The sequence below is a fragment of the Spodoptera frugiperda genome, chromosome 27 (assembly GCF_023101765.2).
Source record: "Spodoptera frugiperda isolate SF20-4 chromosome 27, AGI-APGP_CSIRO_Sfru_2.0, whole genome shotgun sequence".
Classification (NCBI taxonomy): Eukaryota; Metazoa; Arthropoda; class Insecta; order Lepidoptera; family Noctuidae; genus Spodoptera; species Spodoptera frugiperda.
Genome location: NC_064238.1, coordinates 9,717,477 through 9,732,032, shown reverse-complemented (window position 1 = coordinate 9,732,032; position 14,556 = coordinate 9,717,477). Strand labels below are relative to the sequence as shown.

Genomic DNA, 14,556 nt, shown 5'->3' with positions numbered 1-14,556 from the left:
TATTAGTAAGTTCAAATAAATTCATCGAAACGGAGTTTCGTTGAAAAATCTTTTTTTGTGTCGAATTTGAGAAATAATGTGCAAAGTGCTATACCATTTTATAATCCTTATTAAATGCGCCAACTTTGGTGAAATTTGCCACTACTAACGCCATACATAATTTATTCAGTACAGTCACTTAAAGTAAGGTGAAAATTTTATTCAGAGTATTTGGTTCCTCTAAAACTAACAATGTTTTCTAATCTAAAGCAGTTGGCTAAGAATTTATGATTCCATATTACTGGAGCACTATTCAGGATAATGTAAGGAAGACTGCAGACGAAAAAATAAAGATTTGTAGCAACAAGGGTCAAAAGACTGGCACAGGGTGTACTTTTTCGTGGATAACACATAAGTCACTGTAATTTAAAAACTGTAGGACTTAGATTTTTTTTTATATTTTTCTGATAACATTTGGAACCTTGCCGATCATCTAGTGCCCGTTGGACGTCGATTTCAGGGACACCCTGTATACCCGTTAATTCGTACCTGCGTTTTACTTTGATTCTCTTGCCCTAAGTACCTATTAGTAATCCAATTATTTTTCACTTACTTTTTATACTCCATTGAACAAAAGCAGAACTGTTTAAACTCTGCAGCTATTAGTTAGTTAAGCTATTTGTCTTTAATAAGTTCTCCCATTTTCACTGAAAGCGTTCTTTTTTAAAATAAAAGTTGCCCCACTAGTGATTTTCTCTTGTGGCATGGGTGCGTTTACAAACATACAAGTTCATATACACAATACACCCAATGCCGAAACTACAATTAGTGAATCACACAAAGAATTGCTTCGTGCTGGAATCGGAACCGCTACACGTTTCACGCAGCCAGTTGCCCAGCCACAGCGCCAACCGTGCAGTCAAACTTATGAGTATGGTATGAAAGGATCACAAAGACTGAAATATTATTATAATATTATCTATGCTCACAGAGAATTTCTGGATACAGGCTACTTTCACTACCGATTTAGAAGGTACTGATAAAGGCAATGGACATCTGATGGCTGATATGGTGACAACGATAAGCACATCATGCTTATATCAGAGACTTAAGGTCCTATGTCTCCTAGATGGAGCAGAGGGCATCCACAGTGATATGTGAGAGTATCAGACTTTATACTATCACGTTCTGTTAACCATTTAAGGCACAGATTTTTTATCTCGTCCGCTGATACATTCCCATATTTGCATTTTCTTTCCATACTAGCGGCGTTGTCAAGATTGAAGAATTATTACGATGACATCATTAAAATAGCCATGATAATTTCCTAGTACTTCCTTTAAAATGTTGTAACTACGATGGCCACGGAGATTTATTTATCACTCATCTACTAATCTGTTGTATTTGCATACAACGCGAGGTTTTAATAACTCTAGACTAAAGATACATAATCTTGCTGTAGCTAATCTCCTGTAAGTCTAAATTGTATAGCCTTACACGTGTTTACTCCATACCATAGATCTGAGAACCGACTGAGAATTGCAGCTGGATTGGAGACTGATAGACAAAATATGTTTTTTTAGTCTTATTAGGTATTAAGAACAATGTACTAAGAAGAAGAGGCAAGCCAAGCACCTTAAATAAGTATAGTATAAATTCTCTCTTATTAAAAAGTGCGAAGTTTTAACCCAATATACAAATGTGTATCAGACACGACACCAAACTCTTACTGTACCTTTAGTTTAATTTACGTTTAACGAGATCAAAACGAGAGCGCTCTGATTGGCCGGCTCGAATGAACCAACCAATCAGAGCACCGAACTAAAAGTCCTCAAAACTGTGATCAAACTATCAGACCAAATAATTACTTATTTTATTTTATTGGGACAAAAAACAGTTACATGCCAAGCTTAACTAAGATTCTTAAATTAAATTAGCACACACAAAACATTTATGCATAACTAATTCTATGTTTATGTTACTACACATGTAACCACACCATTGCCCACAAAATACTTAACCGAAAAACCCTAATTAGGCTTACACATTCTAGGATCCCTAAGTTTCTTAACAACAAAACAGTCCATATTATGTTTAGAAAATACTTGAAACTTTTATTCGACACCATCGGAGAAGTTATCAAGTTGAGTTTGGGAAACTTGCTTAATTAGCGAGTTGGATACTTGAATCACTTGAATGCTTGAATAGACTTCTACAAGTGCTCGTCGAGATAAACAAAGTTGGATGAAGACTGTACATAATACACCACATACATATAAATACAAATTGTACAAACCTTGTGGTAGGTAGCAAGAAGGTTTGAAACTCTGAACTCAAAGTCAGATATGTAATACTTAATATTTATGATAAAATTTTCCTTATTTTTCTTTAAACCACGTACACCGAAGTAAACATTGTTTAAGGTAAGATAAACCGGAGCTGCGGACTACCTAACGGGTTACCGCGGCTCGAAAAGCAAGAGTAGGCGAAAAGTATGAGGTCGTTTTTAGTCAGTCAGAGTCTGACACGCCCTCTTGCCTCGCTCAAGGCGAGAGAAGTCATTGGATGATTTTCCTCCCTTAAAAAAAGGTGAGATAAAAATACTGTTTTATTAGGATACTAAAATTACGATAGTGAAATATTTTACAATTCATACCCCCTTATCTTCAGCAGGAATATTTATCCAAAGAGTCCTGCCCTGTCAATCAATGTACAATCTTTATCTTTTGTTCTGAATTTATCGCGTTCATGAAGAGCTAGACGCGAAATTGTTTTATTTTTCTAATAAGGATTTATTATTACGTTAGTAGCAGGAGGAGGTCGGTACAAGGTAAACACGTGGCCTTACTCCGAGGGTACTTCCAGTTGAGTGGGTCCAGTCCTTGTGGCCTGTTCAGGACATCTGTCCCGATCGCCTTCAAATTGGCCTTGAGGTGACCGCGACCCAGGAAAATTGCTATTTAAAACGGTTTTGTGTTTGATTTTTATATTGTTTGCTTCAGTAAATTGAAATAAATTATTTTTATTTCGAATATATAAAAGTCCTGAATGAGACTGGAGTTTACACACCTAATTGACCATCGGTGATCTGCTAACTGAACCTAGTAAGTCAACTGTTATAGATTCGAGAGTCGCTTGCAACATTTGTTTTTTTCGTAATTTATTTCACAGTTTTACATTAAAACTATAATTTCTTCAAATACTAAGTAGATAAAATAGACCCACCGGTATCGGACAATTATAGAAACAGAAACTAATACCACGTCTCCTGTATACTTAGGTATAAGCAAAAGTCTGTTTTGGCTTAAATGCGTAACCTTCGCGTATTTACAAAATACACCTATGTTTTTTGTAAACGTAACTTTACATTGTTAGCCTCATTGTGAAAGGGGGCAAGTTATTTATTTCCTAACAATTAAGTACCTAATTGTTCCAATAATGACTTCAGAAACTGTTCGATTGGCTTTGTGGCTGAATGACCGGTAACGTATCGGGAGTTCAATTCTGGCTTCAGCCAATAAGTTAGTGATAATAGCATTTTCTCAGTAAAATTACCATTATTAGCCCGGAGCCAGGAAGTTTAGCGGTGTTTTCACCCCCCGTGTCTTAGAAAGCACGTAAAGCCATTGGTCCTGCGCCTGACCTATCTTCGCTCGGATTGGGTTCAAAGAGTGAGGGAATAGAGAGTTTTCCTGTGTTTACGCACACACTTGTTCACTATAATATCCCCTGCATTATCTGCCACCATGAGCGAAAATAGAAATTTTAATTATAACTTAAAAAATTCTGATCTGAATATAACGGTTTGTCAACGTGAGTAAAACGTTTTTGTCAATTAATTTAATATAAAAGACTTTGTAATCACTACGTAAATATACTCTTATATCATTCATATTTACATGTCGTGTATATGTAATGCTTTTTATTGCTCGATAATTATGTAATTACGAGTAAATTACCCTAATTTTATTACACTTCGGAAACGTGGAAGAAGTAACTGATTGATTGCTGTTTTTTTATTTACTTTGCGTGTGCGTTGAAATTCGTAAAGTCAATTACATTTAACAATTAATTAAGTAATCGTGATGTAATTTACATCTAACAATTAATAAATTAAGGAATAGTAAATACTATTTTAACTATTATGAAGTTTAGTAATGTATCAGCAATTAATCAAATCAAAGCATAACTGTGTAAAGTTCTGTAACCGGCTTAGATAATATGAAAATAATTAAATATTTGTAAAATAAAAAATTGGTTAAAAAGAAATACCTAGAGTACCTTTATGAAACCGTAGTGTCCCATCAGTAGGTACTTACTTCGTGAATTTTTCAATGTTAATTCTAATTTTTAATGTACCGTACGAAGATAGAATAATCTGATGAGATAACATTTTATTCTAGAGTTATAAAATAGTCAAAAAGTTGAAAATGCAAATGTCCCGTGCATCAGATGCTGCAAATAGCCAAAGTTTTGCAACTACCTACAGTTTTGCCTATTTTGGTGTTTTGCATTATACGAGTAGCTTCAACGGGAAAGTTGCTCACTTAGACAAAACTGGAGTGCGCTGAAATGTTATAACACTATTATTTTTGAAGTTACTATTAATACAAAGTTTCGATCAAAAACCGAGATTGATCCAGAGATTGGATCCGTAAATCAGATTGGACATCATCAGCCTATAAGTGGCCACTGCTGACCAAAGCCTCTTCTCCTTAGAAGAAGTTTACACACATTGCAGGTTGGAGATTTCAAACTTATATTTAGTAATTATAAGCCTACGTGCTCACAATATTTTTGATATAGTCCACTAATAGGCTTTTGATGATAATGACACTTTACTCACTTCTTGATATTACCTACAAAATTTTTGGATCCTATGATCAATGATCATGATCTAACCATCTTAAATATATTATGTGAATTTTCTTATATATCTTAACATAAAGACTTGCGTTCTTAGTTATAAAAACATTTATTTGTAATGTATATGCTCGTAGTAGAAGGGTTACATTAAATACCGTGAGAATTACCAAGTGCTCTAGCTGAAGATTTATTGCAACAGTTTTTGTTCCGTAAACGGTTGGCTGTTAGGAGTTAAGTGTTCTCTATACCTACATAGTACGGTATATTATGGTGTATGCTGAAGGCAGAGAAGATATCATTTGTATAAACTACCGCTCTTTTTCTTCTCGCCGGGTGTAGTAAAAGCCGTATAAGGGATCATATATTTAATCAATACCCCGCAGTAGTGCACTTTGATAAAACTTAACTTTTGTCCACTGTAGTGAGCTAAAGCCTATTACGAAGAGGTGGTCTATCCGTAGATAAGCAATGGATTTGTGAGCTATTAGGACCATTTGAAAGAACTATCAAAGATAAAATTTTATAATTTTCACGATCATCCTTTAGCCATTTTGACGTGATCAACAAACTTTTACATTTTTTGACATTTGATACGTTTATTTAATTTGATTTAATAATTAAATAAACCATTAAATAAAAAATTACTCTAAGTACGAGAGTAAATTATTTGCTGATTAATCTAAAAACAAACACTCTCACTGAGATACGTAATAACAACTCTATAAAGATCCACACAAAATCTCAACGATCACGAAAAGATTTGAACTTGTCTCATTAAAGACTACATTAAAATTTAACAATATAGTCAGTAGGTCGAACGAGCTCAAACATGACCCCAGGGCTGAAACTTTCCAACAAGATCTAACTTTAATAGAGTGTATAAAATTTATGACACTCGTGCTATAACTGCGGCCTTGCAGTTACCATTGTTAAAGTACTGAGCTATTAAATTATCTTAACCATCTATAAATAGGTAGTATTCATACATAGACAGTCTATTTTAAAATAGGTTATAGTTCTATAGACGTTAAAACTTGTTAATACTTATAATCAAAACAAACACATTTACTACTAACTTGACTCATGGGAAATAATTAAAATAATTGGAGAGGATTTGAAAGGATTAACCACACAATCTAACAGAACATCGTTTTAGAAATGATTATGGAATTACTCTAATTCTAATATGCAAATACTTACACAAATTATCGTAATATAGATGTTTTTTTTAATTATCTAACAGGTAGTATAGTTAAAAGTATGCAGTATACACTCATGGTTAGTGTAATTATCTCTAGGTACTAAACTAACTAGGACGTTGGTTTAAATATGTTTAATTTTAATAGAGATATTATAGCCTCCAGATTCTGTATTCAACCCAAGTAAATATTGATTAAACATTAAAAAAAAAACTAGATAGTAAATGATTAGGTGTGGAAAAACTTACCTTTACTTTAACACAAATATTCACGTACCTAATGACTTAGTTTGACAACTACAATAAATAGTTCACACACATTAAAAACTAGTTAACTAACTTAATAAACTTATTCACACACTTTTATTCTAAAAAACTTTGTTTTGCACCCACTCTACAATAATACTATTTCACTAATACTTTATTTTTTTTTTAATTTGTTCACTTCGAAAACCGCCAAAAGAAAAGTTTCCAAATGCGTTCAGTGGAAACGTATTTCCATTGCGTTTGACTAATCATTAATTTATCAATAGTTTACAATTGTGGCCCAACGAATGGGCACAGTTTAAATGGGTCTATATTTGTAAACATAATCAGCCGGCGTGTTTATGAAGTAGCCGCACGCCATTATACGCAGCAAAACATTCGGTTTAGAGAGTAGCGCGGTCGACGAATGGCGGTAAGCGACTGCCGTGCGCGTTACGTCTACCGGGCGAGTAAACAAGCAAGTACACTCGCCTCAAGTTATGGTGAAGAACTTACCTCATACAATACTTTAACAGTAATGTTTATGTAACAATCATTACTGTTACCATGTATGTGGTTAATAGAGCCTAAAATTCTATTGATAACAAACTTTTGCTACGGGATTGTTTTGTTTAAAAACTTTATATAAGTATATGTACTAGGATAATTATAATTTAACAATATGCTGCTGCTATTATCGAAAACCAAGGACCAAGGGGGAGGCCTTTGTTCAGCAGTGGACGTCTCTCGGCTGATGATGATGATGATGATGATGATGATTATAGAAAACAATTGTGTGTATCAAAATAAACACCTATTCCCAGCAATGTTTGAAATAACATGAGTTTTTTAATAGGTACAATATGTAATGCATGCATATATTTTTTTTAGTGTATTTTTCCTGTTTGTAACATTGAAAGCACATAATTTCAACTATATACTAGAAATATAAATAAATAGAATAACCATATTTCCAATATAATTTTCCTCCTTAAATATAATTTTAAATCAGACATGACATGTCTCCATGTTTAAAGATCATTTATGATTTTGTGTTAGTAAAAATATTAAACATGGCAAATCTGTTTAGATAAAACATAGAAAATTTCCCACATCAATCTATTGTTGTGATAGAAAACATAGTATAGTATACATATAACATTACATTGCATTTTGCACAAAGGTTTACTATACTCGTACAGGCTGTCGAACAATCGACGTCCAAATGGCACCAAGTGATCGGTAAAGTTCCAACAGTTTTTAAATTTTATTGATTTTAGAGACACCCTTTTTGAAACGGCATAATCATCCAATGACTTCTCCCGCCTTTAGCGAGTGGCGAGAGGGAGTATGAGACTCTTACTGATTAAAAACTACCACATTCCCACTTTTCCTCCTTTTCGAGCCAGAGCCCTGGTAACCCACTAGACAGTCCGTTGTTCTATTCTAAACAAAGCTGATAATATAACGTAACTTTTTAATAATCTCTAACTTTTTTATGTATTTATCCCCATGTTTGACCTAAAAACTGTAAATCAAAATGCTAACTATCGAATACCAATATCATTTATAACAAACAATACTACAAAAAATATTCGTCTATTATTATTTTCTGATGTGAACTAATCAACAATGATCATTGACAATGGACTTATAATAATAAATCGTTCTAGCACTATTGCACAAATGATAATACGTTTTAACAAACCATTTATAGTTCTCTAAACAAAGCGAGGATAAAACAAACGTAAACAACAAATTAATTATTATATTTTTCGGGAGGAGCTCGATTAGTTTCAAGCCATGCTAGAGGCTAATATTCATGAACAGCGACATTCGACGCAGCGACTGTCACTCCGCTACAAATAAATTATTTTAGTACTTATATCTCGCGGAAGTTATGATATAAACATAGAAACAAAATTAATCTCTCATGCCTGTCTCCCATGAGGGTAGGCAGAGACAATGGAACGCCAATTGCTACAAATCTTACATACTTCTTTCGCTTCATCAACACTCATCAGTAATATAAACAATGTTACTTAAATAATATCTCATTATTTTAGTCCATAATCGTAACTAAAAATATTTTTTTTAAGTCAGTATAAAAGTAACATGATGCACTTATAAAATGTGTTTAGAAACTACAAGTTAGTGATAAGGCAAGTTACTGTTCCGTAAACCGAATGTAAGCGAAGCATGACTTCTGTAGAATATTCATCATATGCTAACGAATGTAGAACAGTTACCTTCCATGAAGTGTCATCTAACGTAATCTTAGAAACAACATTTTTGGTGGTAGAGCCTTTACCTATACCTACCTAGTTGCTATACGCAACTTGTATGGGCCAGATGCACCAATTTTTACCAATTGTGTTATAATCCCCATATGATCTGAGTAAGCTGAACTTAAATACTATTACAATCATCTATCTATCTAAATAATAAAAATCAATTGCTTTTCCTTAGTCCCGCTAAAACTCGAGGACTGCTGGACCGAAATGGCAGATTTTGGTATTGAATTATTTGTGTTATAAGTATAAGTAGGAAGGTTTAAAAGCTGATAAAAATATTTGGAGACCGTCTGAAGTTTGTCAAGCCAGCTAGTAATAAATAAAAAATGTGTCTGCAAAAAAAAAAAAATGGTATTGTGGTGGCCCAAGGTTTAAGACGCCTACTTCTGCTTGACAGTGCGATACCACTGACATACGGTCATACGGTAAAGGAAAACATCGTGAGGAAACTTCGACTTACAATTTCTTATAGTTTCTTATAGTAGTCATAATTATGACTTATAATATGTATCTAATTATAAGTTTGAAATCGCCAAACCGCCTTGACCACGGTGATTTATGCAGCAATGAACAAAGTAGGCACTTAAAGGCTGTTGAAGATGAAATACAAAACTATGTGCGACAAATAACATAAAAAAAATATTTTGAGGTAAAAAAAATATATAAGGAATGACTCCTCACACGACATCTACGGGTTTTGTATTGGTATTTCCCAAGGGACGGGATTTCGTGACGATTGTGGTCAACGCAAGTCATAACATTATAACACTTGAGTTACGAAAAAAGTTCTTAAAACTATGGTGGTAAGAGTTATATTTATACACCCGCATAGATACATTACTAAAGCAATAGCTCTCAAAGTAAGTTGAAACATTTTAGTAAATGAGGAATAAAAAATACGTACGAAATACCACTATACCAACTGTACTGTGTACTATGTACTTTTTTATGTCAAAGAAGCTACAGAACTATTTAACTTCTGCCAGCGACTTCGCCCGCATTCCCGTGGGTTAAAAAATCTTATAATCCAAGTCAGCTTATACCCTGCCTGTATGCTAAATTCCATCAAAATCCGTTTAGTAGTTTCAGCGTGATTGACGGACAAACATCCAAACTTTCGCATTTATAATATTACTTCAGTAGTTTCTGCCTACCTACAAGAGGCAGGGGCGAACTTCAATGTTTCTAACATTACATATTTCATCAATCCTTTTATTCCCATTTTATTAGGGGGAAAATCATCCAATTACTCTTCCCGCCTTGGGTGAGGCGAGAGGGAATAACAAACTCTTACTGACTAAAAACAACCCCGTTCCTACTCCTGGTTCGAGCCAGAGCCTCGGTAACCAACAAGTTCGTCTGCAGCCCCGTCACTTTTTAGTCCCAAAAAGGTTAGGTATAGATGCACTGAATATGGAGAAGGCTTAATGATAAACAGACGTAGTTCATCTTTGAGACTTCCTTCTAGTCTAAAGATCCCAACGCCTTTTATAGGTATCGATGGTGACCACAAAAGTGACCTTAGGTTCAAACCTTCTTCAAAACTTCGAGCGGGTATTTTGGGCTGCTCACGACCATTTTATCGACAAGGCGTATTTTTACATTTTTTTTTAATACAAATACAAATCAAATCGAATCGCTATAACGCATTCACAGTGTACTGTGGTCAACAATTTTAATATACATAGTAATATGTCCCAACTACTGGCCGCTTACAAAGCAAATGCCGATTTAATTTATACAACAATAGAAAATAATTTTCAGTTCAGATATTTTTTTAATTTTAAAAGAAAGAATCTCATTAATGTTATTATTATACTTGTATGTTACACCTTAATGGAACTGGGTAAGTACATTGTTTAACCCCATTATCTTATCACAATGAACATTATTTTCCTAGCTTTTGTGTTACTCTGTACATATGTAGGTTTTCTGAAAATTAAACCTGGAACCTGTATTAACATAGTAACTATGTATATGGATTAATTAGCCCGTTATTATGGGTCAAACACATTTCAGGACAGTCATTTCAGCATTTTTTTAAACGTTGCCCCACGCTAGGATTTTCTCCTGTGTCGTGGGTGCATTTACAAACATACAAGTTCACATACACATGACACCCAGACCCGAAACAATAATTTGTGAATTACACAAAGAGTTGCTCCGAGCGGGAATCGAAACCGCTGCACGTTGCGCGGCAGCCGGCTACGCAGCCACCGTGCAACCGTCAAAAATTCGACAGGACATACGGTTGTGTCGTAACGTATTCTAATTAATTTTAATGCGATACATACCACAATTTGCTGTTCAAAGATTTCTTCATATTGTTATACGTCCTTTCGTACGAAGTAAAGTCATCCTCATATGAATCATCTTGCTCATCCAGTTCTCCTTCCAATTCCCAATGAAGCTTGTCAATAGCCGACCACCTCGTCTCCAGGGTTTTCAACGTATCTTCAAACTCCCATTTCTCGGTTATGGCATCGACGTTGATGTTCGTCACCGTTCTATGGAACGCCTTGAAGTTGATTACCTGTTTCTTCAGTAATTCATCGAACTTGCTGTTGGGGCCCTGAGATTCGAATTTTGGTCTTGGAAGAAGGGTTGTAGCCTTGCTCTCCTCTATGCCGGCATTGGATGTGCCGGCTAACGGCGTTGCAGGTCTTAAAAAAGACGGAGGTCCTACACTTTTAATACTTTCACGCGTCGAAAGATACAAAGCCTGAGTTTGCTGATAGTGATCCAAAGCAAAATACTCAATTGATTGATTGCTGAAGGGTTTCAACTGATCGTGATTAGATTGAAACTCCTGCCAATAGGAGTCTAAAGTTTCCAAACTACGTCTGATGTAGTCAGGAGTTTTGCGTTCCTGACTATCCTTCTTAAAGTTTGATAAAAGTTGGTTCATGGCCACCATGATTTGGTTCTGGTTGGCCAAAAGATCCTCCATTGTTTGGCTCATATTGTTAGGTCAAGCAAAAAAAAGGAAAGATCTTACTTCGATTCTGTTGAATGTTAACTGCGCTCAAGACTTGTTTACTTCCTGAGCTGCAACTCCACAGCTGTTGCTGATATGGAACCACTCACACGAACTGACACAGAGTCCACTGATTGTTCGCGTTAATGATCCCACCTCTATCCGGCTCGAAGGACCAAATAAAGGTTATTTGGTCCACCTAGTTTGTTAATGTTAAAATGTTATGAGCACAGTACCGCGCCGTGAGGAAGTTTGATTAAGTAAAACGATGTTTACTGTTACACGCATTTAATGGCACTAAAATAATTACAGACGAATGGAACGCTATGCACCGCATCGTGAGTGCAAGCATCAGCATCACTACTAAACAATACAAAATATACGGATTTGCTCGTATATTTAATTTAAGATTGAAATATTGGTTATGCAAAAAGCGACCAAAACGCGGGCAGAGCCGCGGACAACAGCTAGTTTTTAATAAGTAAGTACCTAAGTTTCAAAAATTGTTTACATTCAAGCATTTCCCGGTAAAAGTAATGGAGTCTCGCAGATAAATCGTGTAAACAACTTTGCTGGAAGCTGTTAACTTGCTTCATCTGTACAATTTCCTCATCTCCTTAGAGATTTCATCACAGCTGTGGCCAACAATTTTAGAAAAATAACCGGTCAAGAGCGAATCGCAGTTGCATGTATCAAACGTTCCGTGTAAATAGGTGTTTAGCGATAATATAGGGTGTTTTTATACTGTTTTGAAATGTTTTGATAGTAAATTAAAACCATATATATAAAACATTTAACGTTTCGCCTATTATTTCACGAACAATGCGAAACGGGAAATAGAGAGGAAGGATTAAACCTCTGGTATCTTCACACCGCCTCGACCGGAGTGATACCGCGGTCTCACCGAAACCACCGTGTTTCGTTGTGTGAGTGAGGTTACCGGAACCCCCAAACCCCCCATCCCAATCTTCCCAACAACCCTTAAATTCCTAACCCCCAAAAGGCCGGCAACGCACTTGTAACGTCTCTGGTGTTTCAAGTGTCCATGGGCGACAGTGATTGCTTACTATCAGGTGATACATCTGCCTGCCGGTTCGTCTACCGGCGTGTTCCATAAAAAAAATAGTAGTGATAGATTTCAAGTCGGTGCCACAAGCTCTAAGCCAAATTATTCATTAAAACTTGAATATATGAAGTTGTTTACAATTCTCACATACCCGCTTACATGTTGTTTTACAATTGCACTCGATGACTATAGCCACGGAACTCCAAAGCCTATGTAGAACCTTTTTTTATAATAATTTGCAAAACGTTAACTGAGCTGAGTCGAGGAAGATATTTTGTAACGAAATTATTTTATATCCTAAGAGGAAAATATAATGATTTGATTTGTTATAAGTCTTTTAACATGATAAGACGATACATTTCCAAATATTTAAGTAGTTAGGTAGTGAAAGGATTTTCCAAATTATTTTATAAATAATTTTAGTCAAGAAGTAAGTTATTGACACACACGTGATGTGAAACAAAACTAGGATTGTGTTTGGATATGTGACTGAGGATATTACCCCCTTCCCAATCTTTCCGATCCCCGATTCCCCAATAACCCTTAAATTCCTAACTCCCAAAAGATCGGCAATGCACTTGTAACGCCTCTGGTGTTTCGGGTGTCCATGGGCGCGGCGATTGCTCACCATCAGGTGATTCATCTGCTCGTTTACCGGCTTTTACCATAAAAAACACAACAAGTATCTTAAAAAAAAAACATTACACGACGACGGGACGTTAGCCCAGTAGTCTGTTACACTAATTTTTCAAGTCATAATTTTTTAATAAAACAAATCTTTAATGTATTCACAAATTGTTTTTTTTAATCTAATAATCTGGTTACGCATCGTATAGATAGGTTCTCTTCTCTTATATTTTGTGTATACCCAAAACACAAGAGAATTGGCTTCTACTGGGCAATGTTTTTATTAAATAGAAAAGGCAAGATGTTCCACAACGCGCGATCATTATTTACTTTATCGTTCACAGTACAGTTCCCCTCTCATAATGTTTTTATTATTCAATCATAGTAAGTAGGTTCTCAAAATATTCATGTTACGAGATGTTACTCACTTGCTAGTAAAAGATGAATTCTCTCAGGAAATTTAATTCTCTAACCCACATAATGTAACGGGCAGCAGATCAACCTATACTATAGGTAGGTATACAGTCGACTCTCGTTAATTCAAACCTTCGATAATTCGAACCTCTCTATAATTCGAAGTTATCACGAAGTCCCTAGAAAATCTCTTTATATTTCGAACTAAATCAATACATTTTTATACACTTGGTAATTCGAACGAAAAAATCATTGCTACGTCACAAAATGATTCGTTAATTCGAATTTATCGGGATCAAACACTTGACAATTAGAAGTTGCAGAGAGAAAGGGACAGATAGATCCCACAACTTGCCAACCGACATTTTGAAGGAATGTCGAACCATTTCATATTTCGAACAGTTTTGAAATAACGAGAGTCGACTGTTATTTTCTTTTTTTAATACTTGAGTGTAGCTATTTGTTTGTTTTAAAGGAGTATTTACCCTCGTAACTACTTCATACATTTTCTTTTACAAGTAACTCAGTAAATGTATTCGCTTTTTTGATCCTTTCCGTTCCCCTGTCAGTTTCATGATTGAATACTTCTCGAACTATATAGACTTCGCGTGTACTTACATCTACTTAAAGTAGTGTAGCGAAACACACATCTGTACAAATTGACATTGATAAATGTTTTTTTTTTTATAAACAAAAGAAAGCATGTAGAACAGCTTAGGTACTTACCTATTTGTGTTGGTACTTAATTTACATATCTACCCGTATTTAATTTTGCCTGTGTGTATGCCACTTTTGTAATGTACCGTTTAACTTTATTTTTCCCTACGCGTGTCTCCGAAAAAAGGGTTAAACTTTTTTTTTCTTTTAATTCACAGCACGCTCATCGGTT

General features: G+C 35.0%; 1 protein-coding gene across 1 annotated transcript in view; it reads right to left on the bottom strand.

Annotated features, from left to right (window-relative positions):
• The window catches only part of LOC118263265 (venom dipeptidyl peptidase 4), a 61,250-nt gene extending 54,560 nt beyond the window's left edge, over positions 1 to 6,690 (bottom strand). The window contains exon 1 of the mRNA XM_050705200.1: positions 6,293 to 6,690. The gene's annotated coding sequence lies outside the window, so the exon portion shown is untranslated. The remainder of the gene's footprint in view (positions 1 to 6,292) is intronic.
• Positions 6,691 to 14,556: the final 7,866 nt, after the last annotated feature.